The sequence below is a fragment of the Mustela lutreola genome, chromosome 4, assembly GCF_030435805.1.
Source record: "Mustela lutreola isolate mMusLut2 chromosome 4, mMusLut2.pri, whole genome shotgun sequence".
Lineage (NCBI taxonomy): Eukaryota > Metazoa > Chordata > Mammalia > Carnivora > Mustelidae > Mustela > Mustela lutreola.
Genome location: NC_081293.1, coordinates 131,976,429 through 132,001,242, shown reverse-complemented (window position 1 = coordinate 132,001,242; position 24,814 = coordinate 131,976,429).

The window sequence follows — 24,814 nt, the reverse complement described above, 5'->3', positions numbered from 1 at the left end:
TTAGTTTTATTTGTATGTGAAGAATTTTTTTATCTTCTCTATTTTTACAGTAATAAACAGAAAGACCTATAAACATAAGCACATGTACAAACACACATTCACAGACCAACAATAAGCAGCCATTTCTATTATCATTTCATTTCATTAATTTCTGAATGTTCATGTTTGAAAGTTATTGGAAACAAAAAATGAATTCACATCTAGAGGCACTGGTGAGAAATATGGTCACGGCCAACCTTAGCAGGAAAAAATAATACAACGTGGCAAAAAATTCTCCTTAGTGGTCCAGGGATGGAGCCCCGCATTGGGCTCTCTGCTCAGCGGGGAGCCTGCTTACTTTCCTCTCTCTCTGCCTCTCTGCCTCCCTGTGATTTCTGTCTGCCAAAATAAATAAAATCTTAAAAAAAAAATTCTCCTTAATAATGTTTTCTTTGTATTATTTTATTAAATGGTATAACCATTTTAGGGGATATGAAGGTTAATTTTCCACAATGCCAATTTTAAAATATAAGTCATTTTGAAATGTATAATTTCACTGTATATACTAGCTGTATAGTAATGGAAGAGAGAACCATATATTGGGTTTACATTAATGATTGTAAACTATGGGATCATTACATGGTTTACTTACACAAACTTTCATTAAAGATTGATATTTATATTTTTATGCCCGACATAAACACCTGAATCTTGACTGCAGTGGCAAAGTCCATCATCTAAGTGAGAAATTTCTCTACATGGCAATATTTAGAGAGGTTCTTTAACTGGAACTCTTAGAGTCCAGATCATCACTGAACACATACTCTGAAAAGAGAACTGTATTTAGTGTCCTACATTCAACACTGGCATAAATTTTATATAAAGTGATGTTTTCATGTCAAATTCCAGTATCTCCTCACCAGGGATAGAAAAATACCCCCTCAGTATACCTAAGAGCGGAGTTACTTTTCTGAGCAAATAAGGATTCCTTTTCATGTAAGCAGTATCGATCCTCCTCCTTGTCTCTACTGAGTCTGTCCTAGGATATTGTCTTTTTATATCATTACCATCTAGAATAAATTTTTCATCTTTGCTATACACTTCCTCAAAGCTCTTTTTCCACGAAGAAACTTTGTAACTTTGTTACTAAAAAGGTATTACTTTCTTCCATTATATCCAAAATGTGTGGTTCTTATGACCCTTTCATTACACTGAAAATGACTACCCTCTTTGTGATACCCAGATGTTGTCTTTTTTTTTCTCCACTCTGAATATTTTGTGTGCTAACTTACTTGAAAATTTCATGTTCTACTTGAAATTTTATATTCTATTGTAACATCTAATTAAAAATTGGTCTCCATCTCACCTTCATCTTTACCCAATTGGTCAAAATTATGAATACTGAAGTATGTCTTACATTTGATACACAAACTCTTCTGTACTATTTGAGGGAAGTATTAGAATTTAAATTTTATATATTTAACAATATATACATTGAATTGATAAATATGTGGAATAAAGGCGTCTTCTGCTTTCAAGGCACAGATTTCCCATTGATCACAATATTTTTTCCTGTTAGACCCAAATAATCAACTTGTCAGTTATAAGATGAGACCCACCTACAATCCAGATATAATGGAAACACTACCTGCCTTGAGAATATTACATTTGTGACAAGGTATAACAAAAAGATTTTCCATGTTACTATTCATAGTGTCATGAGGAAAACAGTGTCATTAATTTGAAATAAAAATATGGGGAAGGATAATAGGAGGAAAAACATTCACTTCTATTACCCCCAATGGATCTGCTAAGTAAGAAGATCACTTATTTCAAGCTAAAAGTACTATATTAATTCATTATAATGAACAAACAATTTGGCCTAAAATTGCTTTAATGTGACTAAAGAAATACGGCTCATTACTCATTATGCCCAACACTTAACATAGTACTTCACAGTGCATTTGTCAGTCATTATTTCTGAGGTAATCTGTCTTCCTGCTTCTCTGATGACTACCTGTTGTCAACTGTAAACCTCTCCTCCAGTCTACTTCTGATTAAATTATGACTTCTCCCAGAATTTAGAAACTCAAAGATCCAGGAGTTCAAAGTCGGACCAGAGATCTGTTGTGTCATAATTTACCTTTCTGAAGCTGTTAAAGAATAAAAGGGAGGCATATTTTTTTTAAAGATTTTATTTATTTATTTGACAGAGATCACAAGTAGGCAGAGAGGCAGGCAGAGAGAGAGAGAGAGGAGGAAGCAGGCTCCCTGTCGAGCAGAGAGCCCGATGCAGGACTCGATCCCAGGACCCTGAGATCATGACCTGAGCCGAAGGCAGAGGCTTAACCCTCTGAGCCACCCAGGCGCCCCGAAAAGGGAGGCATATTTTTAATTCAAAAATTATTGACTGCTTCATTAAATTAAAAACATATGAAGTTTTTGCCACCATTTATGCCACGTTAAATGAAGTAGCTTATGACAAAGTGATGATATTACCAAAAACATCTAGGGGACAAAGACAAAATACAAAAATTATCTATGCAAGGCTGTCAGTGACCTGCCAGAACAGAAAAAAAAAACAAAACTTAGATTCGGGATAGAAAGGAATTTCAAAAACATTAACTGATATCCTGAGGTCCATTTTTCGACTTGATCTTAAAAGTAAGACCCCAAATGATCAGTTAATTGCATCCAAGAAATGTAATTTTAATAATATTGATAGGAATATAAAAGAATCTAGCATCCATCATGGTAAAATTCAAATTGCCTGGCATTCAAACAAATGAAAATTATAAACCTACAAATAGCTCAACTACACAAACAACCAAAAAGTAAAACAATGGAGGAAAAATACTAACATTAGTCAAAAGAAAACAGGGGTGGCTTTATTAATATCAGGCAAAGGAAAGTACAGCTCAAGGAATATTACCAGGAATAGAAGAGGAGGTCATTTCATAATGATCATAATTGACTCAATAAAAGATAACAACTGTAAACATTTATACATCTCATAGAAAACTAACAGAACAATAAGGAGAAATATAAAAATCCACAATTATAATTATAGATATCAATAACCCTGTCTTAATAATTAGTAGACCACGCAGACTAAAATCAGTATAATGTAAAAGACTTGAAAGATTCTATCACCCAACTTGATTTAGTTAGAATACCCCACCCAACAACAGCTTAAAACACATTATCCTCAAGAGCACATGAACTATATTCCAAATAGGTCATGTTCTGGGCCATTAAACATGTTCTAAAATTTTTTAAGGATTCATCTATGTTCTAGAACTACTACAATGAAATTAAACTGGAAATTAGTACTAGAAAGAACACTGAAAAATCCCCAAATATTGTAAATGAAAAAATGTCTCATAGGCCAATAAGAAATCAAATTTAAAAATAAAAAATTAAAAAAAAATAAAATAAAAAATAAAAAAAATAAAATTAAAAAAAAAAAAAAAAAGTAATTCTGAACTGAATGAAAACAAAACATATCACAATTAATGGGCTGTCACTAAAACAGTACTAAGGGAATATATAGAAAAGTTTCAAAACAATGACCACAACTTGTACTACAGAAAATTAGAAAAAAGATGAGCAAATAAAATACAAAGTTAGTAAAAGAAATAAAAGAAAAATGGAAATCAATAAAATAGAAAGTGTAAAAATTATAATAAATATTAAAATATAATATAATAAATATATAAATAATATTAATATTAATTAATATTAACATTAAACATAAATATATATAAATTAATATAATAAATAATAAATGGAAGCAAAATCTGGTTCTTTTAAGAATATAAATGTTTACAAACATCTATGAAGTCTAATTAGGATAAAGAGAAGAAACAAGAAGTAGGTGATATTTACAAGTTTTGTAGATTTTTTTTTTTACAAAAAGGAAATACTAAGAAAACTTTGTCAGTAAATTCACCAAATTAGATGATGTGGACAAGTACCTTGACAATACAAACTACCAAAGCTTACTTACAAATAAATAAACAACCTAAGTAGCCCTATACCTAGAAAAGAAATTCAATTTGTAATTTAAGAACTTCCTATAAAAGAAAATCTAGGCCCAGTTGACCATGATGGTGAATTCTAACAAATATTTAAGAAATAAATAATATCCATTCTATGCAAACTCTTTGGTAAATTCAAGGAGGAGGAATATTTCCCTACTCATTTTTTTTTTAAAGGTTATTTACTTATTTGTCAGAGACAGAGCACAAGCAGGGGGACAGGCAGGCAGAGGGGGAAGCAGGCTCCCTGATAAGCAAGGGGCCCAACGTGTAACTTGATCCCAGGATCCTGGGATCATGACCTGAGCCAAAGGCAGACACTTAACCAACTGAGCAACCCAGGCTGCCCATTCCCTACTCTTAAATTTTAAGAGGCCAGATTTATCCTGATAATCAAGAGTAGAGAAATTACACAAGTAAGACAACTACAAACTAATAACCTGGATGAATACGGATGAAAAATCTAAGCAAAAAGTAAATTGAGTTGTATAACATATGAAAATAACAATACATAGACCAAGTGTCATTTATCTGTAGAATGCAGAGTTGGTTTAACATTCAAAAATCAGTTAATGTAATTCATCATATTAACTAAAAGAGAAAAAACACAGATTATCCCAATGGAAAATATAATCATAATAAAAATCCCTAGCAGCTAGGAATAGAAGGGAATTTATTTAATCTGGTAAGAGGTACCTAAGAAAGCTAACATCACACTTGATGCTTTTTATCCCAAGATCGGGAATAAGACAAGGATGCCTAGCTCTTGTCACTTTATTCAACACTATGCTGGGGATTATGGCAGTGCAACAACCAGAAAATAGAAATAAAGGGGATCCAGACTGGAAAAGAAAAACTAAGATGGTATTTATTCACAGATGACATGATCAATCTATGTTGAAAATCTTGCAAGGATGAAGATAAAGTAAAAACTTCATTTATTGCTAGTAAAAATATAAAATAAAAGTTTCTTTGAAAGTTTCTCTAAACATTAAAAGTAAACTTACTTATTATTCAGCATTTCCATAGGTATCTACCCAGGAAAAATGTAAGCATATGTCCCAACAAAGACTTGCACCCATATATCCAGAGTAGCAATATACATAATAACACCAAACGAGAAGCAATCCAGTGTTTATTAACTGGTGAATGGAAAAACAAAATGTATATACCCACAGTGGGATACTACTCATCAGTAAAAACAAACTATTGACATATACAACATGGATAAACCTCAAAATATTACACCAAATGAAGGGGGCTGCACATAAAATACTACACGTTGTATGGCTCCATTTATACGAAATGTCTAGAAAAGGCATATTGACAGAAAAATTAATAGTTGCCTGGGGAGAAGGGTGGGAGCCATGATTAACTACAAATAGCCATGAGGAAACTTCTTGGAGGGATAGAAATTGTCTAAAATTGCATCAGGGTGATGGGTATACAACTCTGTAAGTTTACTAAAAATTACTGAAATATATCATTACAATGAGTGAATTTTATGGTATATAAATGGCATCTTAATAAAACTGGTTTTTTTTTTGGCCAAAACCCCACAAAGGTTAGGAGTAGGAGCTTTAGATGAAATAGGCTTGGCAGAGTATTTATAATTATTGATGCTAGGTGACAGGCAGTGGGGGGCCATTGTACTATTCCTTTTACTTTTCTCTACACTTGAAAATTTTCAGACTAAAAAGTGAAAACAAAACAAGTAAATGATTAATATTTTGGTCTCTTGAGCAACTTATTTTATAGTGTCTGAGTGATGTGTTATTAGCATATGCTGTTTCTACCCCTAAGTGCCCACATTCATTTTTAACCAGAAACTAAGTTGACTTAAACTTCCTAATATTTCCTATTTCAGTCATTTATCATTCTTAATAAGTCTAGAGAGCCACTTTCAACTTAATTTCTCGCTTAAATTATAAATGAGCCTAATGCCTGATTTTCATGCATTTCCACATTTCAACAATCTTACTCAATATACTACGAGATTACTGAGGACTTGGGCATTGGACACTCTGTGCCAATGCCAAGGGAATGGAAACAAAGAAGCTGTTCTTCATATTGATTCCAAGTTTTCTTCTTACTCTCATTAACTAGGAATTGTCTATGAGGTTATAACATACATTAAAGTAGTTTTTAAGTTTTTTCCATAAAGAATTATGCACAATTGATGCTATGCTGGGAGTTATGAAGAAGTACCTGGTTTCTCTCTCAGTTCTGCCAACAACACATAGTGTGTTCTTGAACAAGTAGTAATCTAACTTCTCTTTATCTGAGTTGTCTCCAGTATTAGACAATTTTTCGACCCTATTCCTCTTGCCTTAGAGAATGAATCCTAATCAATTTTTCCGGAGCTAGGACATTCATATCCAGGCTAAGCCTCACCTCGTTTCCATGGTTTTTTTCTGTAGTTAGATTTACTCATTCCTTCTGATTTTTAATATGACTTTGATTAATATTCATTTTCAAATTTATCACACTGTGATTTGTATTATGAGATGATTTCATGCCTGTCTCTCCAGTGAGGGTATGAACTCTTTGAAATACATGACTTTGGACAAACCACATTCTGTTTATCTTTGAATCCCGGAAGTTAGTTAAGTGATCTCTCAAAAATAATAATAATAATAATAATAGTTATTATTATTATTATCTCCTCTCAAAATGTTTGTTGAATTGAATTGGAGTTCATCTTGTCCAATGTTTACATTTGACGGATAAAAAACTCAAGCCTAGAGTAGGCAGTATTTCTTCACCTTTTCCACAACATGGCACAAACAGAAAATACTAACATTCGTGTTGTATGCTAAGGTAATTAAATGAGGCTGCTCCAAGTAGAAACTATTTCCGTAGAAGCTACAGCAGTCCAAAGCACCTTTGGACACTTAAAAGGCAAGCAGATCATTATCTCAACCTGGTTATAACCTATTTACAAGATACCTATGTGCCACAGAGTAGTAGGAGGAATGGAGGTTCTGGTTATCAGTCTCAAGGTCATCCAGCTTCCTAGCTTCAAATACTTTTCAGGCTCAATTGTAGTTAAATGTGCAATTAAATCCAGATAGCTATAAATGTACCACTGAATAGAACACTTTCTTTTTCATTTGGTTGGTGGCCAACTCCTCCAGGCTTATTTTTATATAATACCTTGTAAATAAAAATCTTCTTAAGCTATGCTCTCCAAAACACAAGCAGGATATTTTTGAGTAAATATTTAGTTTTATCTTCTGTATCCCTAGATGCAATGCTTCTATCCATCCTAGTTCCACATTACAGGCAATTCCTTCGTTAAAAAAGGTATTAATAAATAAAAATAATGTTTATGGGTGTGTTATATAAAGATGAATATAGTCCAGGCTGGATTCATTTTTATACATTCATTATTACAATATATATTTTTTGTTACATTAAAAGAAGCTATAAATAAAATATTTTCTTGAGCCCTAGGCACTGTGGCTAATGGAAAGCTCGGCTCTGCCCAATCCATTAATGATTTCAGGCTTTGAAGCTCACTCACATGGGGACCCTTAACCATCCCAGCTAAATTTCTGGATGTCTCCAGCAGTAGAACAACTGATCTTAGCAATGATTAAATAGAAAGGTAGAAGAATTAAACGTACACGCAAGTACTGAAAATAATACATTCTAATAATCCCTACTTTGGGGCTATTAATGTGTCCTTGGGCCAGTCCATTGAACTAAGCTTAATTACCTTTGTTTGTTCAGTTAAAAATAACTCATGGGAGGCTTTATTGGGATACTTTGAATCATTACATAAGATTTCATATTGTGAATAAAGTTGCCTACCCGATTGCTATTGGATAACTGATGTCTGTCACAGAAACTGAATACGAAGTCTGAATTTACAGGCTGCGTAGAATCTGATCTCTCATGCTCCTAGTTCCTAATTATTTTCAACTGGAAAAGGCACTCATGTTTTCCAGAGAGCAAGGGCCCTGAATTAATATAACGCATGGCAGATCAAGAAGAACAGAGTAAGTGTTAGTTCCTTGTTCTTAGTTGCATCATGAAGATAGAAAGCCCTTCCTTCCTTTTTCCTTTCCCATGGATTTTATCCAGAACTCTTTCTCATCAGCATGCCCAGGTAAAAACTGATGTTACATGAGGATTTTCTTACCTTCACTCAAATTCCCTTCTGAAATGTATTTCCAGGTGGGCTCAGATCTGATCAAATACTGAAAGTCTAGGCCCCACAGCTCTCTTTCTTGCATTCTTTGACATGCATAATAAGGCCAGAACTACTGCCGCTAGTCTCATAAACCGCTAGGCCCCACAAGGAATCTGATGATTACTAGCTTTTATGCCAGAAAGACTGAAGGATTTTAACCAGCATTTATCTCATTTATTTCAACGAATGAGCTGCTTTCCTCAAAGGATTCAGCACCTCTTCACTGTTGGGGTCTCAGATCAGGTGGTGACTACCAGAGAGGGCTTTATCCCTTCGGACTCCACAGGAACTGTGTTTACTTCCTTTATAATGGCTCCCAGAAATTGTTTGGGCAACACTTCTGCATTTGCATATGAAATTGGGACTGCAATCTTCTCTCAGTCTCGGCACCTGGGAGTGGGAGTGTGGGGTAGAATTGGTAATAAGAGAAGCAGCTATTGTATCTGTGAATTTTAATTTATTCATTCAAAACATATTTATTGAATGCTTACTAAATACCAATCTGAGATACCAATACACAAAGAGGAAAGACAGTTTCTATTCTAAGAGGGTTCACATAATCTGAGGGAAGAGACAATAAGAAATAACCCTTATATTGGAAAGAGATAAATGCTATGATTAAAATAATTAGAAAAAGATCTGTACACACTCTACAAAAGAGAAATGTCAAGTTGGTGACAGCTTATGGTTAATACCAGATAAATTCAGATTTCCTTATTTGGGCTTAATATGTTTCTCCTATTTGATGGTTACTATAGGTGGTAGGTACTATTCTATGATTCCTGCTCTGATTTCAATCTTCTTGTTTAATATCATCTAAGTTAGGGTGCCTGGGTGGCTCAGTTGGTTAAGCAACAGCCTTCGGCTCAGGTCATGATCCTGGAGTTCCAGGATCGAGTCCTACATCAGGTTCCCTGCTTGGCAGGGAGTCTGCTTCTCCCACTGACCTCTCTCCTCTCATGCTCTCTCTCTCATTCTCTCTCTTTCTCAAATAAATAAACAAAATATTTAAAAAATATATCATCTAAGTTGATGTGTCCTAATTTCTGTCCATTTTAAAACACATCTTTCCCCAACCCCATTTTCTTATATTCCTCCCAAACTTTCCACCAAAGAGGTAAACTTTGAAAGTTAAACAGAAAAAAAAAAAAATGTATATTTTAAAAACACAGAGACAAGATATTGTATTAGTTCTCCACGACTGCAAATTACCATAAACTTAGTGGCTTAAAACAACAGAAATTGATTCTCTTATAATTCTGCAGGCCAGAAATCTGAAAGCAATTTCACTGCACTAAAGTAAAGGTGTCAACAGGGTTATGTTCCTTTTGGAGGCTCTAAGGGAGAATACATTCCCTTGCCTTTTCCAGCTACTGAAGGCCACTTAATGAGTCTTGGTTTATAGCCTCCATCTCTATCTTCAAAATTCATCAATCCAACCCCTTCTGATGTTACATGGCCTTCTCTCTGACTGTTTCTCCTACATCCTCCTAATGAGAACACTTGTGACTACATGGGTCCACTTGGAAATCCATGATAATCTCAAAATTCTTAGTTGCAACTACAAAATTCCCTTTGCTGTGAAAGGTAATATTCACAGGTTCCAGGAATGAAGTTGTGGACGTATTTAGCGGGCCATTATTCAGCCTACTGTAGTTATTGCAAGCCCAAGGAATTCATGAAAAGCATCCAGAGCTTATTTCTGGGCAGCACATTCTATACTGCCACCATATATTTGCCAGTCTTCACTCCATTCCTAGAGCTTGGTTATATATCGAAAATACGTAACCTAACTAAAACTGGCTATGCTTACTAATATTTCACAACTTCACAATTAATATTAATTTTATAATATTAAAAATCTCACTTCTCCTTATTTTTATTTAAAGTGTACATGAAAGTTTCAAAAAATGAAATTGGGGTGATTCTAGTTCATTGATGTTTAATTCATCTAAAATTTCACTTGGGAAAACACTCATACTTTCACAAAGCTGTAGATGTTTCTCCCTCAATTCACAGTCTTAAAAAGTAAAGACGGCTGTTCTTAAGTCTGAATAGAGAACCAGGGAGAAACATACATAGTTTCCAGTGTTTCATTTCTAGTGAGATTGACTTTTGCTCTCATTTTACATTTAGTTAGCCCTTAGTGAGGAATATTTTTTTCTTAATTAAAATCATATCAGAGTCAAATGGAGACAAAATGTCTCTTGGTTTTTCATTGAGCAATTGTTCACGAGGACATGGATTTAACATGCATTTGTTAAAAAACCAGCAGTGCTAAAGCTATTTATGGCCCCTCCCTCCAGTATCACATAGACTTGCAGTGGAGAGATCAAGTTCTGCATAATGGCTCAGGTCTTAAGCATTCACTTTATTCTCATTTCAATATCATTCCTTGTCTATTGATAAGAACCATCAGTAAAGAAGCTAAGTACTGTTGGAAAGGAAAATGTGTATTCCACACCACCCATGACAGAGAAATCTTACTGACTTTTATAAGTGGTACATTTGTCAAAGATGAAGATAGTAAAATGCAGACAAAGGTATCCAATACTTAGAGTTTAAATAACAAGCACATTCATGATTCCTTTGAAAAAGTCTGTTGTTTATACTGCAGTACTTAGCATTTTCAGTTAGGAGATCCACCAATATTCTAAGTTTACTAATAGTAAACTTGATAGTTTGACAGATTTTTGAACTTTAATCAAAATTCACAGTTGCTATGAATACTTAACTTTTGTCATTTTCTTTCTTGTGTTTGGGGAGGCAATATTGGGAACCAGGGCAAAAACAGCAGCCTGGATGCCAGCCTCAGTTTACCTGACACCATTAGATAAGTTATTCAGAACCAACACTGCAAAGTGTTGGTTTCCCAATATCATAATGTCTGGTGAGATACTATTCCTAGAAGGTTTTAAACACGTAGGGGGCAAAAAGCCCTAAATAAACACAAAATGTCTGCATTTATATTTAGACTAAATTATCATATTTTCTTCATTTAGTATTTCTTCTATTTTATTTTCATATATACATCAGTGAGTGATTTGTATGGAGCCTCATGGTATTTAAAAAATAAATGTGCAAGAAAACACTGTATGGTTCACGTTTTGCTTTGTACTTGACTCATCAAGTCCTCAACTGAGTTGATACGAAGTTTTAACCTTTTTTAGGTAATCAATTTTAGATGAGAATAATAAAATCTCCTTAAGCCTCAGATGTGAAGCTACAATTACTATTTTCTTCCTTATTACAATTTCACTATGGCTATCTATACTCTAAAAATCTGTCATCGTGACATCAAAATGTCATGAAAAAGACTATGAGGTCTCTTCATTATTAGCTATTATCAGCTCTCTTGCCACCCCCCCCCCCAACTCTTACAAATTCTTTTGGTGGGTTCATTCCTTAACCCTTAATTTCATGTTCAGATGGAGAAAAGATCATTGTAGGGATTCTTCTTTCACTATTCTTCCCACTTTCTTGCTTAATCCTCATTTTAACATAGATTATGTAACTGATTAGCTTTAAGATGTTTAAACACACAACTAAGACTTCCTTCTCCCTCTTATCTTTTAATTTCTTCCTTAAGCAAATATGTTTACATTGCTCATATAAATACTGATATGTGCTAAGATATAAGTGCAGGGAATGTAATAATGGAAAAAACTCATGATGAGAGAAGAGAAATAACACAGCAAGTTCCTTACTTTCCGAGACCTGGTTTTTCAGCTACAATGTGGGATTGATACCTGCCTTATAAAATTGCAATGAAGATGAAATGAAATGTATTTAAATGCCTTATTAAAGTAACTGGACATGATCAAGCCCTCAAAAATAGTGTCTCTGATTATTATTTTTATTATCTCTGATTATTATTTTTAGTAACATTATCAAAATCATTATTTTGGTGTCCTTCTTAAGAAAACGAGTGAAATTAATCCTGAGAGAGATTGCCACCACCTACCAAGTCTTCGGAGCTTAATTATGATTTGGTTACAAAAAATTTATTAAAGTCAAGAATCTTAGTAACTTCATTGTACCATCTTTCTTCACTCCTGTAAAACTCAGACATTTTTTTCCCACAATTCTGGGTACAATGGACAGGATTCCTAATATGCTGGTTTTTATTTTTTTATTTATTTTTTAAAGATTTTATTTATTTATTTGACAGACAGAGATCACAAGTAGGCAGAGAGGCAGGCAGAGAGAGAGGAGGAAGCAGGCTCCCCGCTGAGCAGAGAGCCCGATGCGGGACTCGATCCCAGGACCCTGAGATCATGACCCGAGCCGAAGGTAGCGGCTCAACCCACTGAGCCACCCAGGCGCCCCTATGCTGGTTTTTAAACCATTAAATAAAGCAATCACTGTCTTAGGATTATCTTTTGGCCTTCTATTAAGGAAACTGCAAGCAAGCATGTCACCTTGCCTTTTGTGCTCATTTTGACTCCTTTACTTTTCAAGAACTACCTAGAGAAGGGCACTTGCAATTTTAGCCATTTATTATTCTGCAGTTAATTTCTGAAGCATTCCTAGGAATATGTTTAAGGAACTGAAGACAAATGTGACTGAAGAAAGCAAGTACGGTCACATGAGGACTCTTGGCTATAAGTGATAGAAACTCAAGTTCTTATTTAAATAAAAATAATAATAATTTATTGGCTCTCTTAACTGGAAAATTTAAGAGCTGAATTCTGGAGTTGAGATTGTTATGGAAGAGAGAAAATTCTTATGGTGATTAAAAATGAGTATGAAAAGCTGCATTAATATCAGAAAATAATTATAAGCCAGTTAAAGTTTCTCTGAAACAAGTAGGGTGGTCAAATTCAGAGATTTTTTTTTTTTAAGATCTTATTTATTTATGAGAGAGAGAGTGCACAATGTGTTCACAAGCAGAGGGAGGGGCAGAGGGAGAGGGAGAAGTAGACTACCTGCTGACTTAATCTCTCCATGCCTCTCATTTCATTATTTTTTTTTTTAAAGATTTTATTTATTTGAGAGAGAGAGAGTGCACAAGCAGGAGGGAGGAGCAGAGGGAGAGGGAAAAGCAGGCTCCACACTGAACAGAGAGCCCAACCTGGGGCTGAACCCAGGATCCTGGGATCATGACCTAAGCAGCAAGCCTGACCTAACCGGTAGAGCCACCAGGGTGCCCCAGATTTTTTTTTCAGTAAAGAAACAGTGCATTTACCCAGCAAATATGGATAATGTCCATGGCTGGGCCACATCTGGTTGCCTCCACACAGACTTTCTGCCTTCTCCACCCTACTCCATGCATCAAGACTGACTCCTATTAACTGGACTTCCTTATTTTCTACTTTCTGATTTGTTCCACCAATGTGAGGCACTGTCTGAAAGTCTGAGGGTAGGAGGCTTCTGAGAAGTCAAGGTATTTATCCCTTCAGTTCTTCCCTGCTCTGCCCTGGGTTGCCCAGGGCTGTGTTCCTTGACCAAGACTTCAGCTTCTTTCTGATGGGTTTCTCCTACAGCTGGAGGTCTCAGAGGCTTCCAGTAAACATACATGTCTTTGTCCTTTCAAGCTGACAGGCGATGGCAGCTTCCTGCTTTTACTAGCTTTTCAGTCGTTTGCCATTCTTTATTGGCTTTGTTAAACCTGGCAAATATTTGTAAAAAAACTGGTTTATTAAAGTATTCTCAATTATCCTTGAAGATTTTATTATATCTTCCCTGCTAACTTCCAGTCTGATACAAGTAATTTATACCAGGCCTGACCGCTCACAAAGACCTTTTGAATGTAATTCTGTGAGTAGGTTGCTCTCACTGAATGGATACACTAACCTTATTGCAGTTGGGCCTTATTGATCCCAACTCTTCATCTCTCCGCAACAGAATTGGACAGCTGTACACTTGCCATGGACTCAAGGTATGCAGAGTGAACTTCCTCACCTCTTTATGAAAGTATATGATACTTTGAAAGCATGGGCCAATCACTACTGAGGCCACAGTGGTTTTGTGGGTTGCATGTTCATAAGCTTAGATCAAAGCTACCAGTTCACAAATTCTGCATATCCCTCAAGGTTCAGGAAGTCTTTAATCTCTATGAGACTTTTGCCAACAAAATCACTAGTCTTAGATATCAATTCAAATAAAGCAAGAATTTTAAAAATTAAATAACTGCCTTTGTCCTGTGTGGAAAATAAGATGAAAATAAGATGAAATTTTCCAATGGTCAGTTATGTAGAAAAAAGTGAGTCAAATTTTCCTGATAATGAGAAGAGAGGGGTGTGAAGTGGGGAAGAGCCTAAAATCGGGCATAATGACAACTTTGTTATAATCCTCACATTTATATTTAATATAAATTCTATTGGGGAAATCACTTACTTTCTGTCAATTTAAAGAGAGAATTTAAAGAACCTCTAAGTTTGCTTCCACCTTGTACATTTCAAATCTCTAAGACAGTTCTTGATTCTTTTTGAAATTTCTGCTTTCTCAGTGTAGAGGTCTTCCAAAGCCTTAGAAACTTGGTGAAGTCAATCAGGACTTTAAACACAGAGTTTCAAGTAGGAAATGGAATATAAACACAAGCTGAGTATCTCAATGACCTTTGAAATAGTGGCACCATGCTGGTTGCAAAGTAATATCATATCACAGCACTGTCAGGATCATGAAACAAGACATTTAAGCTAAATACCAACAAATGAAAAAAATGACAAATTAAAAAAAAAAGAAGAGTACCACTGAATAATCTTCTACACTGCATTCAATTTAGAATCCAAATAGAAAGTTTTGGTAGTCACAAACTTGTCACGGGTAATTTCAACCTCTTGCACAGGGAAGTATGAGCAGTCTATTGCAGGGCTGGGGGTAAAAAAAAAAAAAAAACAAACATTTCCTCTAACACACAAGTAGCTCCCAACATGGTTGGGAAACTCTCAGCTAACAGAGAAAAGGCTGCAAAATAAACACAAGCAGATTATTGCTTGTGTTAACCAGCAGCTAAGTTCTTAAGAGGATCTTTAGGTGGGATAATGAAGCAGGACTGCCAACATTGGGCACGTGTATTAGCAGACAGGTACCCAAGTGCAAGCAATGCAAGGCCACTGAGGGCCTCCCTGCATTGCGGAGATTTGCCCAAGTAGTTCCCACAGTATAGAAAAGTAGATGAACTTGTCTTGTTATAAATAGGCTTGGTCCCAGAGAGAGACGGATGGAGCTGAGTGGAACCTGTCTAGTTATCCTACCCAAATTTGCCACTCAGATAAATTTTTCCAATTCCTCAGGGCAGAAGCGGGTAAAGCAGAGCAGACAAACCTAGGTTATACTGATGGAGTTCCATCTACAGGAAGGAAACATTAGGAATAGAGGTGGTACCTGTGCCAGTGGTAGGAAGTAGCTGAGCTTAAATGAACTGACTGGAACCAAGGTGGAAAGAGTTCAGAAGATACAAGTATCAGCCAAGGAAGGTAGAAGTCTGTGCTCCCAAACATAGAAGGAAATAGTACCCATCCTAATCCAACATCTATATAACTGAAATATTTTTAAGAGCCTTGAAAACTGAGCCAAGGATGAAAAATATTAATCAACCCCAACACTTATATCACTGCCTTCTCATATCTATTGGGGCACCAACACTTTCCCAGATGTTGGGCACTTTATACTTTTCAAAATACTTCCACAAATATCATTTTGTTTATAACCATAATCATTCTTTTTGGAGAGGCAAGACCATCATTACTATTTATATTTTATAGAAAGGTACAGAGAGCTAAAATGTCATTTTCTTGGGAGACATTTTAGAAGAACTAAAACAAGAACATAGATTTCCTAAAATTCTTTGAACTAGAATATGAAACTTTTGATTGACTTGATGGTACAAGTAGAAGTTAACAAAGAAAATGAAGATACGTTTCTTAACATATTGGCCTTTAATCTCAGAACATGGAAATTCAGATACCTGGAGCTTCAGGTCAAGTCAAAGTTAACAACCATCTTGTGTGAAAATCTTTGAACCATCAGTCTATGAGGTAACATTTTACACAATAGCACAGAGAGGAAAAACAGTTTTGCTTTGTTTTGTTTTTTAACAAATCTATTAAAGATAGGTTTACAAATACTTTATTTCAGGTTTCTTTTTTGCTGAACTCTTGGTAATACAGAAAAACCTACATAACCATTCTTTAAGGGAAAAGGACATTTGTATTTAAGTCAGTCACTTATTCACTATATTGCATGAACAATAAGTACCAGGCTCTATACTAGGTGCATGTTTATTCAAAGAAGGAAAAGGCTTATCTTTAGTTGAGCATATTTAAGTCAGAGAAATGGAAACATTCATCAGTATAATAAATTATAGCAGCTGAAATGACAGGGGGAAATATAGTCTGCAATGGAAGCATAAAGAATAAAATAAAGAGAATTTATTTTAAAGTCAAAAGTTTCAGAACTTTTCTTAGAGATTTTATACGATATATAAATTTTTTTCTACCAGAATTTTACTTTATGAATCATGGAAGCTGGGTTTATCCTATTTAGCTTGTAAATAAGAATTTATCTTTACCAACTATACATGTTATTGAAGAGAAAGTATAAATGATCAATATTAATTATAATTCCATGAATGATCACTTCAGCATTTCTCTGGTTATCACAGCATCATGAAGTTAGGGATTAGGAAAGAAATACACTTGGATCCCAGAGCAATTAGAATAATATAAGAATGGAATGATACGCTTCTGAAAGACACACATTCCATTACTCTAGCTGAGAAAGAGTGACAAGTCCCTCTGCACTGACCTGGCAATAAGCTAATAACTTTATGAATCCACAGAAAGAACCTACCTTTATGATTTTCTCTGTGCCTTCTGGGGTATGTTCACTGAAATACAGGATGTCCCTAATCACACAGGATCCTATGAAAATGACTGATACCATGGCTGAGCTATTGAGCCATCTTTCAAAAAGCAGAAAATTTTTCTGGTAGTATCCACTCTTGCAAGACTCTTTATCTATGAAAACTTCTTTATAAAGGCTTATTCTGGATAGGAAAATGAGTCTGTGTTAGTTTGTTTAATGAAGCATTCTAAATCTCCCCTGTCGACTGAATAATTTATTCCATTCAAGCAGAGAAGATCCCATGGGGTCTTGTTTATCTTGTGATGGGAACATAAGACATAGTTATGACACAACTGTCCGGTTTTGAAGAATTCAGTTCTAAAAATATTCATCTCTGTCAAGAGAGGACCCACCTTAGGGCATAATTATCCTCAGTTTTATAAGGGGACTTTCATCATGATTTACTTTCTTTGTCCAAATGGGTTTATACCTTACCTTTTTCTTTTTGAAATGAATAACCTGCCCAATTGTGTGTTTCTCAGAAACAGTTGAGATATAAACAGCAAGTAATTTATCTATTTGATTTCCTGAGTTTGGTAAGATTCCTGAGACAATCCTGGTCTTGGTGCAATCAAATATCCTGCAACATAGGGCATGAGATTGGAGCAAGCTCCAGTGAGGTCATGGGTGGCCCCACAAAGCCTAGTAGAGGAATAACTGTGGTACAAAGCATTCCTTGAAATGACAGGCCACTTGTCATATAGTTAGGACTAAACAGTGTCAGGCTATATGTATAAAACTGGTGGTACAAATTATTAGAAGCCTCAGCAAGAACAAATAGAAAAGTAAAAAGGAATTAAGCCACAGGTTTGATTTTGGGCATTCAGTAACAGTCAGGCTGATGATGTCAAGCTTCACAGTACTCAAATAAAGGAATTTAATAAATAGACAATTAATAACTGTTAGTTGACAGTAATAGGCTTTGAAGGTAGAACAAGCCAAAGGTAAAATTATTATAGGTAATCCTGAGTATACACAGGTATACTGTGTATACTCAGTATTGAGGGTTCTAGGAATGAAATATCTGGTACAGGAGAGAGGAACTAGGAGATCAGCAAGTGTGATGGACTGAATATATGTTCCGCCTCCAAAATTCATATGATGAAGCCATAAAACCTAGAGTGGCTGTATTGGGGTACAAAAGTAATTAAGGTTAAATGAGTTCACAGGGTAGGACACTGATTCTATTGGATGTTATCTCTTATTAGAAGACACACTAGAGGGGTGCCTGGGTGGCTCAGTGGATTAAGCCGCTGCCTTCGGCTCAGGTCATGATCTCAGTGTCCTGGGATCGAGCCCTGCATCGGGCTCTTTGCTCAGCAGGAGCCTGCTTCTCTCTCTCTCTCTCTCTGCCTGACTCTCCGCCTACTTGTGATCTCTCTCTCTGTCAAATAAATAAATAAAATCTTTAAAAAAAAAAGAAGACACACTAGAGCTCACTTGTGCTTGCACTTACTCTTTATCTTAACTTGTGCACACACAAGAAGGTGCTTGTCTCCAACTTAAGGGGAAAGCACACACCAGACATCACCCCTGCTGGCACATTGATTTTGCACTTCTAGTCTCCAGAACTATGAGAAAACAAATTTCCATTGTTTAAGCCACCCAGCCTGTGGTATTCTGTTATGGCAGCCCAAGCAGACTAATGCAGGAAACATTAGTAAGTTAAGAACTTTAGAAAGGGAGCTACATGATTTTTAGGCTTTAGTGGAAACTGCAAGCTAAAGAATTTGATATTACAGCTTCAGATTTTATATTTCCCAATAGGATGTAAGCTGCAAGAGATCAGGGACGTATTCATTCTATCCTCAATTCTATAGAACACAGCAGATGTTTAATAAATATAGGTTGAATGAATTTCATCTTACCAAAACTGGCCATACCTACAATAAGGGCAATTGGAAACAAAAGCAGAGAATAAAATGCTCTGAGTACAGTGTTTTGCACACAAAAGACACTGGACTAATGTTGTACCCCAAACAGAGACAGTTGCAGAAGCCATTACACCTCTTCCAAAGTCTCGGAATAAAAGTAATTCTCTAGACTACAAAACAAATGTGTTTGGGCCAATTTGGTTGTGTTTTGAAAGGCAAGAGGTACAAAAGGCTGTTGATGAAAGGCAGGATGAACATAATGGACTTCATTTTTCCATAAAAATAGCCACTGAATGATCATGATCCAACACTGAAAAAAAAAAAATGTGTGTAATATGCGTATGTGTTTACATAATGTGTTTATGGGGTCACCTGGGTGGCTCCATCAGTTAAGCTTCTGCCTTCTGCTCAGGTCATAATCCCAGACTCCCCTGGGATCAAGCCCAGAGTGGGGCTCCCTGCTCAGTGGCGAATCTGCTTCTCCATCTGCCCCTCTCCCAGCATGTACTCATGCTCTCTCTCTCTCTCTCTCTCACACACACACACTCTCTCTCTCAAATAAAATCTTTTAAAAAATCTGTTTATGAAACACCTCATAATTCAGATTGTCCACTGACAAAGCAAACTCAATCACAATACAGAGTATTGTGATTGAGATATGCTATATGTACATGTAAATTAATTTTGTAGGGAACTACAAGAGTTTAAGGAGCAAACTCTACAGTATAAACCCAACCACTATTTATGTCCTGTATACGCACATTACATTAGTCAAAGCAAATCCTAAACAAGTCCAGAGTCAAGGTTCAAGGACATTTTATACATCAAGAAACGGTAGGAAGAAACATGTGCAATTGTATTATGGAGCAATAAAGTGTCAGAACCAATAATTTAAACTAACACAATTGGTATTTTCTGACTTAAATTTTTTGAAAATCTTTACGATTAGTAGTGTTATGCTATTATAGTGTTATTTTGCTTATCCTTGATTATTAAAGAGATTAAACACATTTAATAGTTTTTTGGGGGGCCAAGTGGATTTCATTTTTTAAAAATATGTGGAAGTGGTATGTATATATTCCCAAATCAAATCAATTGTCCACTGTATCTTTTCTTGCATCTCTCAAAGTAACTTTTCTTCACCTTCTTCTAATATTTTGGAGAATAAAAGATTACATGTAATTGAATTTATCACTTATGGTGAATGCTTTTTCTACTTGTTTTTTTAAAGATTTTATTTATTCATTTGAATAACAAGAGCATAAGCGAGGGGACTAGGGAGGGAAGAGACAGAGGGAGAAGCAGACTCCCCACTGGGCAGCGAGCCCAATGCCAGACCAATCCCATCTCTCCAGGTTGTTGGAATCTTTCAGTTAATTTCCAGATTTCTGGTGAAGTGAATCATGGAAATTTTTGCCAGTGATCTATTGTTTTTGTAGATAAGAGGATTTCTGGATATCCTTACTCTGCCATTTCTGCTGACATCACTCTGATAAATACATTTTTAAGTATTGAATTTATATCTAACATTTTGAACAATTCACCTACTAATTCTAAAAATTTATCTATCAATATATTTAAAATGCCTATATGTGTAATCATATCATTGATATCATTACATCATTGATATAATCACATCAAATCAAATGAATAGTGACAATTTTATTTCCTTGGTATTCCTTGTGTTTATTTTTATTTTTTATCTTATTAGAACCTTTTATACAATGTTTAATAGAAATAATAAAAGCAAGCTTCCTTGACTTGTTGACAATCTCAACAAAATTTTGTGCTATTAAGTATAATGTTGCTATTGATATTTTTATTTACATTAAACCTCCACCAGATTAAGGAACTGCTCTTTTTCTGTTTTGTAAGATTTCTATCTCACATTAATATTGGATTTTTTGTAAATATTGAAATGCAACTATAATTATTATCCTTTAAACTTTTAATGTGCTGAATTACACAGATTTTCTAATATTATACCAAACTTTGATTCCTTAGATAAATTTGACATGGCTGTAATTTTTTGTTTCTGGAGTATTTTTGCTAGTATTTTGTGTAGGATTTTGCATCCCTTATTCATGATTGAAACTGGCCTGCAATTTTCCATCATCATTCTATCCTTTTCAGGTAGTGCTGGCATCAATATTATACCAGATGAAACAAATGACTTCAAAAGTTTTTTCTCATTATCTGGAAGATTTGTGTAAATTGGAATACTTTTCTCCCTTTGAATCTGGCAATACTCCCCCGAGAAGTCACTGAATCTTGGATTCCTTTTGTGAAACAATTTTTGATTGCAAGTCCCATTCTTTAATTCAAATTCAAGTTCTTTATTTCCTCCTAGTTGGTTGTGGTAGCTTTTATTTTTCTAGGAATTTATCCACTCTGTCTAAAATTTTAAATTTATTAGCATAAAGATTTCCATAGAACATTGTCACAATATTTTGAAATTGGTATCATTTATAATGATGTCACTTTTTTTATTCTAGATGATTTTACCTCTTTTTAATCAGTGTCACTGGAATTTTATCAGTTATATTAGCCCCCCCCATCCCCCGCCAGGAATCAACTTGTGTTCTTGCGGACCTTTTCAATTGCAGGTTTATTTTCTATTTTATTAATTTGTCTTAATTTGTTTACCTTTATTAATTTTTAGTTATTACTCTGACATCATGAGGAAGTTTTAACTTCTTTAATATTCAGCTATTCTAAATACTATGCATACTATATGCATTAAAGTTTATTATTCTTTTAAATACTACCCCTCGGGGCACCTGGGTGGCTCAGTGGGTTGGGCTGCTGCCTTCAGCTCGGGTCGTGATCTCGGGGTCCTGGGATCGAGTCCCACATCGGGCTCTCTGCTCAGCAGGGAGCCTGCTTCCCTCTCTCTCTCTGTCTGCCTCTCTGTCTACTTGGGATCTCTCTCTGTCAAATGAATAAATAAAATCTTAAATAAATACATACATACATACATACATACTACCCCTTAGTGCACTCGAAAACATATATTTATATTTAATTCAATATTTTGAGTAGTTTTCAAGCAGAGATTTAATATGACTCACTTTGCCCACCATTTTGCCTAAAGAAGAAATCAATACTCATATTGATGAAAACACCACCTTCTGACTTATCCCATTCTTAAATTGTTTAAAAATACAGCATTCTCTCTTTCTCCAAATTGTCTTTATTTTTTCTAATGTCTTTTTGATTTCAATAACTTACTATATTCTACATCCACTAAGTAAGCCTATTATAATTTCATCCTATAAAGTAGACTTCCTTTCTGATCAATTCTATCTAGTATCATGATCTTTGGGGATCATTTGCATAAAGGTCAGAAAATAATTCTAGATTCCCTTGTACATACAAATCCCTTTAATATGTACAAATATTTTTGAATCCTTACATTCTGAGTTTCACTAATTCTCCTTATCTTTACTGTGAGATTTGATGCATTTAACTTTAAATATAGAGGTTCCTAGGTTTTTTTTCTAATTCAGATTTTTTTTTTTTTTTTTTTTTTTTTTTTTTAAAGATTTTATTTATTTATTTGACAGAGAGATTACAAGTAGGCAGAGAGAGAGAGGAGGAAGCAGGCTCCCTGCTGAGCAGAGAGCCCGATGCGGGACTCGATCCCAGGACCCTGAGATCATGACCTGAGCCGAAGGCAGCGGCTTAACCCACTGAGCCACCCAGGCGCCCTCTAATTCAGATTTTTCAAAGTCACAAGCCATCATGCTGATCCTAAAACCCACAATGAAGCAATTTGAACAAGTTTCAACATCATTCTAAGCTAAAGACACAAAGAAATACAAATGAGTTAAGCTACAGAAAACAATGGGACATTCATATTCTTGTAATTGTAGTGAGAGGAAGAAGAACGTGCCACATAAAAAACAAGGAGAAACAGCCAAACTTTTAACAGACTAAAAGGCTAATGTGACATACTAGCATCCTAAGGAATCTCAGCTACAGAGTGAATCTGTTACCACCTGCCAATTACTTTCCTCAGATCTTCCACCAATACCAAATCCTGGGAACAGGGAAGGGGAACTCGGGGAAATCTTCCCTAAGGTATGAGGAGCTTCCTGCATGTTCAAGGCAACAACCTTCACAGGCGGGAGGTCAAGAAAAGAAAGATTTAAAAAAAATTGTCAGTGGCACCGAAGACTAGGGACACACTAATAGAAATGAGACAAATATGTCCAGGGCAATCTAGGTCTTCACAGAGTTGAGAGCAGCTGCTCTCTGCATGCCATGGTGAAACCTCAGGGCTCAGTAAGATCTACCAAGGGCCAGAGAGCAAATGGGGTGATACTAGAAAGCTAAGACAAAACAAAAACTCCACAGCTGCTCTAGCAGCTGGGATGTAAAGCAGAAAAATTTCCCACATTTACAAAAACTGGTAGCTCAATCGTAAAATAGGCAGATTTCCAGAATGTCACCAGCGTTAGTATCCCAGATCTCACTAGAAGGAATGTCCTGATCTTAGCCTCAGGTGTTTAAAGTCAATGGTGAAATAAATCAAAGCCACAACAAAGCTCATCTACAGATTTAAATGATTTAGCCACCTCTCTAGAAGCCCAAAAGAAATGATGTGACTGCTCTAGAGGTAAATATTACTTACTTCGGTCTCTTCTTCTTTTTTTACACAAAATTACCAGTATAGAATAAAAAAAGTATACGGCACAAAAAAAAAAAGAGACCCATGCTCAAGAGAACAAATAATTAATAAATACAGACTCAGAATTTCCAAGACAATAGAATTAATTGATAGGGATTTAAAAATAATTTTGATTAAAGTGTTATGGGCTCTAGTAAAAAATGCGGACAGCATGTGTAAAGAGATGGATAAACTAACCAAAGAGATAAAAGGTATAATCAGAGCTAAATGGAAATACTGTGAAAGTTACCACACCTAAAATGAAACATTCAATGGACTTAACAGCAGAAAAGATCAGAAAACTTGAACATAGCTCACATAAAAAGAATCCCAACTAAACTCAAAGGCTTTTTTTTAAAGGAACATAAAAAAACAATTACGTGTGATTGTGATCCCAAAATAAGTGAAAGTATGAGGCAGAATACAAACAGTTGAGATAATGGTGAAAATTCCAAAAACTGGTGACAGATATAGGTTAAATCCAAAATTTTCAGTGAGGCAAACACAATAAATACAAAGAAAAACAACATGATCAAATTCCTAAAAATCAAAGATAGAGAATAATTCTTGAAAGTAGCCAGAGAATAAAAGATGCAATTATAAAAGAAGAGAAGAATATAAATGATGGCTACCATTTTACCAGAAATGATAAAGGTCAGATGACAATGGAATAATGTCTTTAAAGTACTAAAAGAAAAAAAAAATTGCCAAATCTAGAATTCTATCTTCTATTAAAATATGCTTTAATTATGAAAACAGTATGAAGATGTTATCAAGTTATCCAAGAACTAAGAGAATCTGTCTCTAGCAAATCCATATTCTACCGAAAAAAATACATTAGAAAAAATTAAACAAGTGATTTAGGTTGAAAAGAATACCAGAGGAAATGCAAGATCTTCAGTAAGGAATGAAAAGTACCCATAAGAATAGCTAAGTAAACATAAAACACTTTTTAAATTGTCTTTTTTATATTTATTTTACATTTATACATTTTTTTAAGTAGGCTCCACACCCAGCATGAAGCCCAATGTGGGGCTTGAACTCACTACCCTTATATTAAGACCTGAGCTGAGATCAAGAGTTGGACGCTTAACCAACTTAGCCACCCAGATGTTCCTATTTAAAACATTTTTAGGGGCACCTGGGTGGCTCAGTGGGTTAGGCCTCTGCCTTCAGCTCAGGTCATGATCTCAGGGTCCTG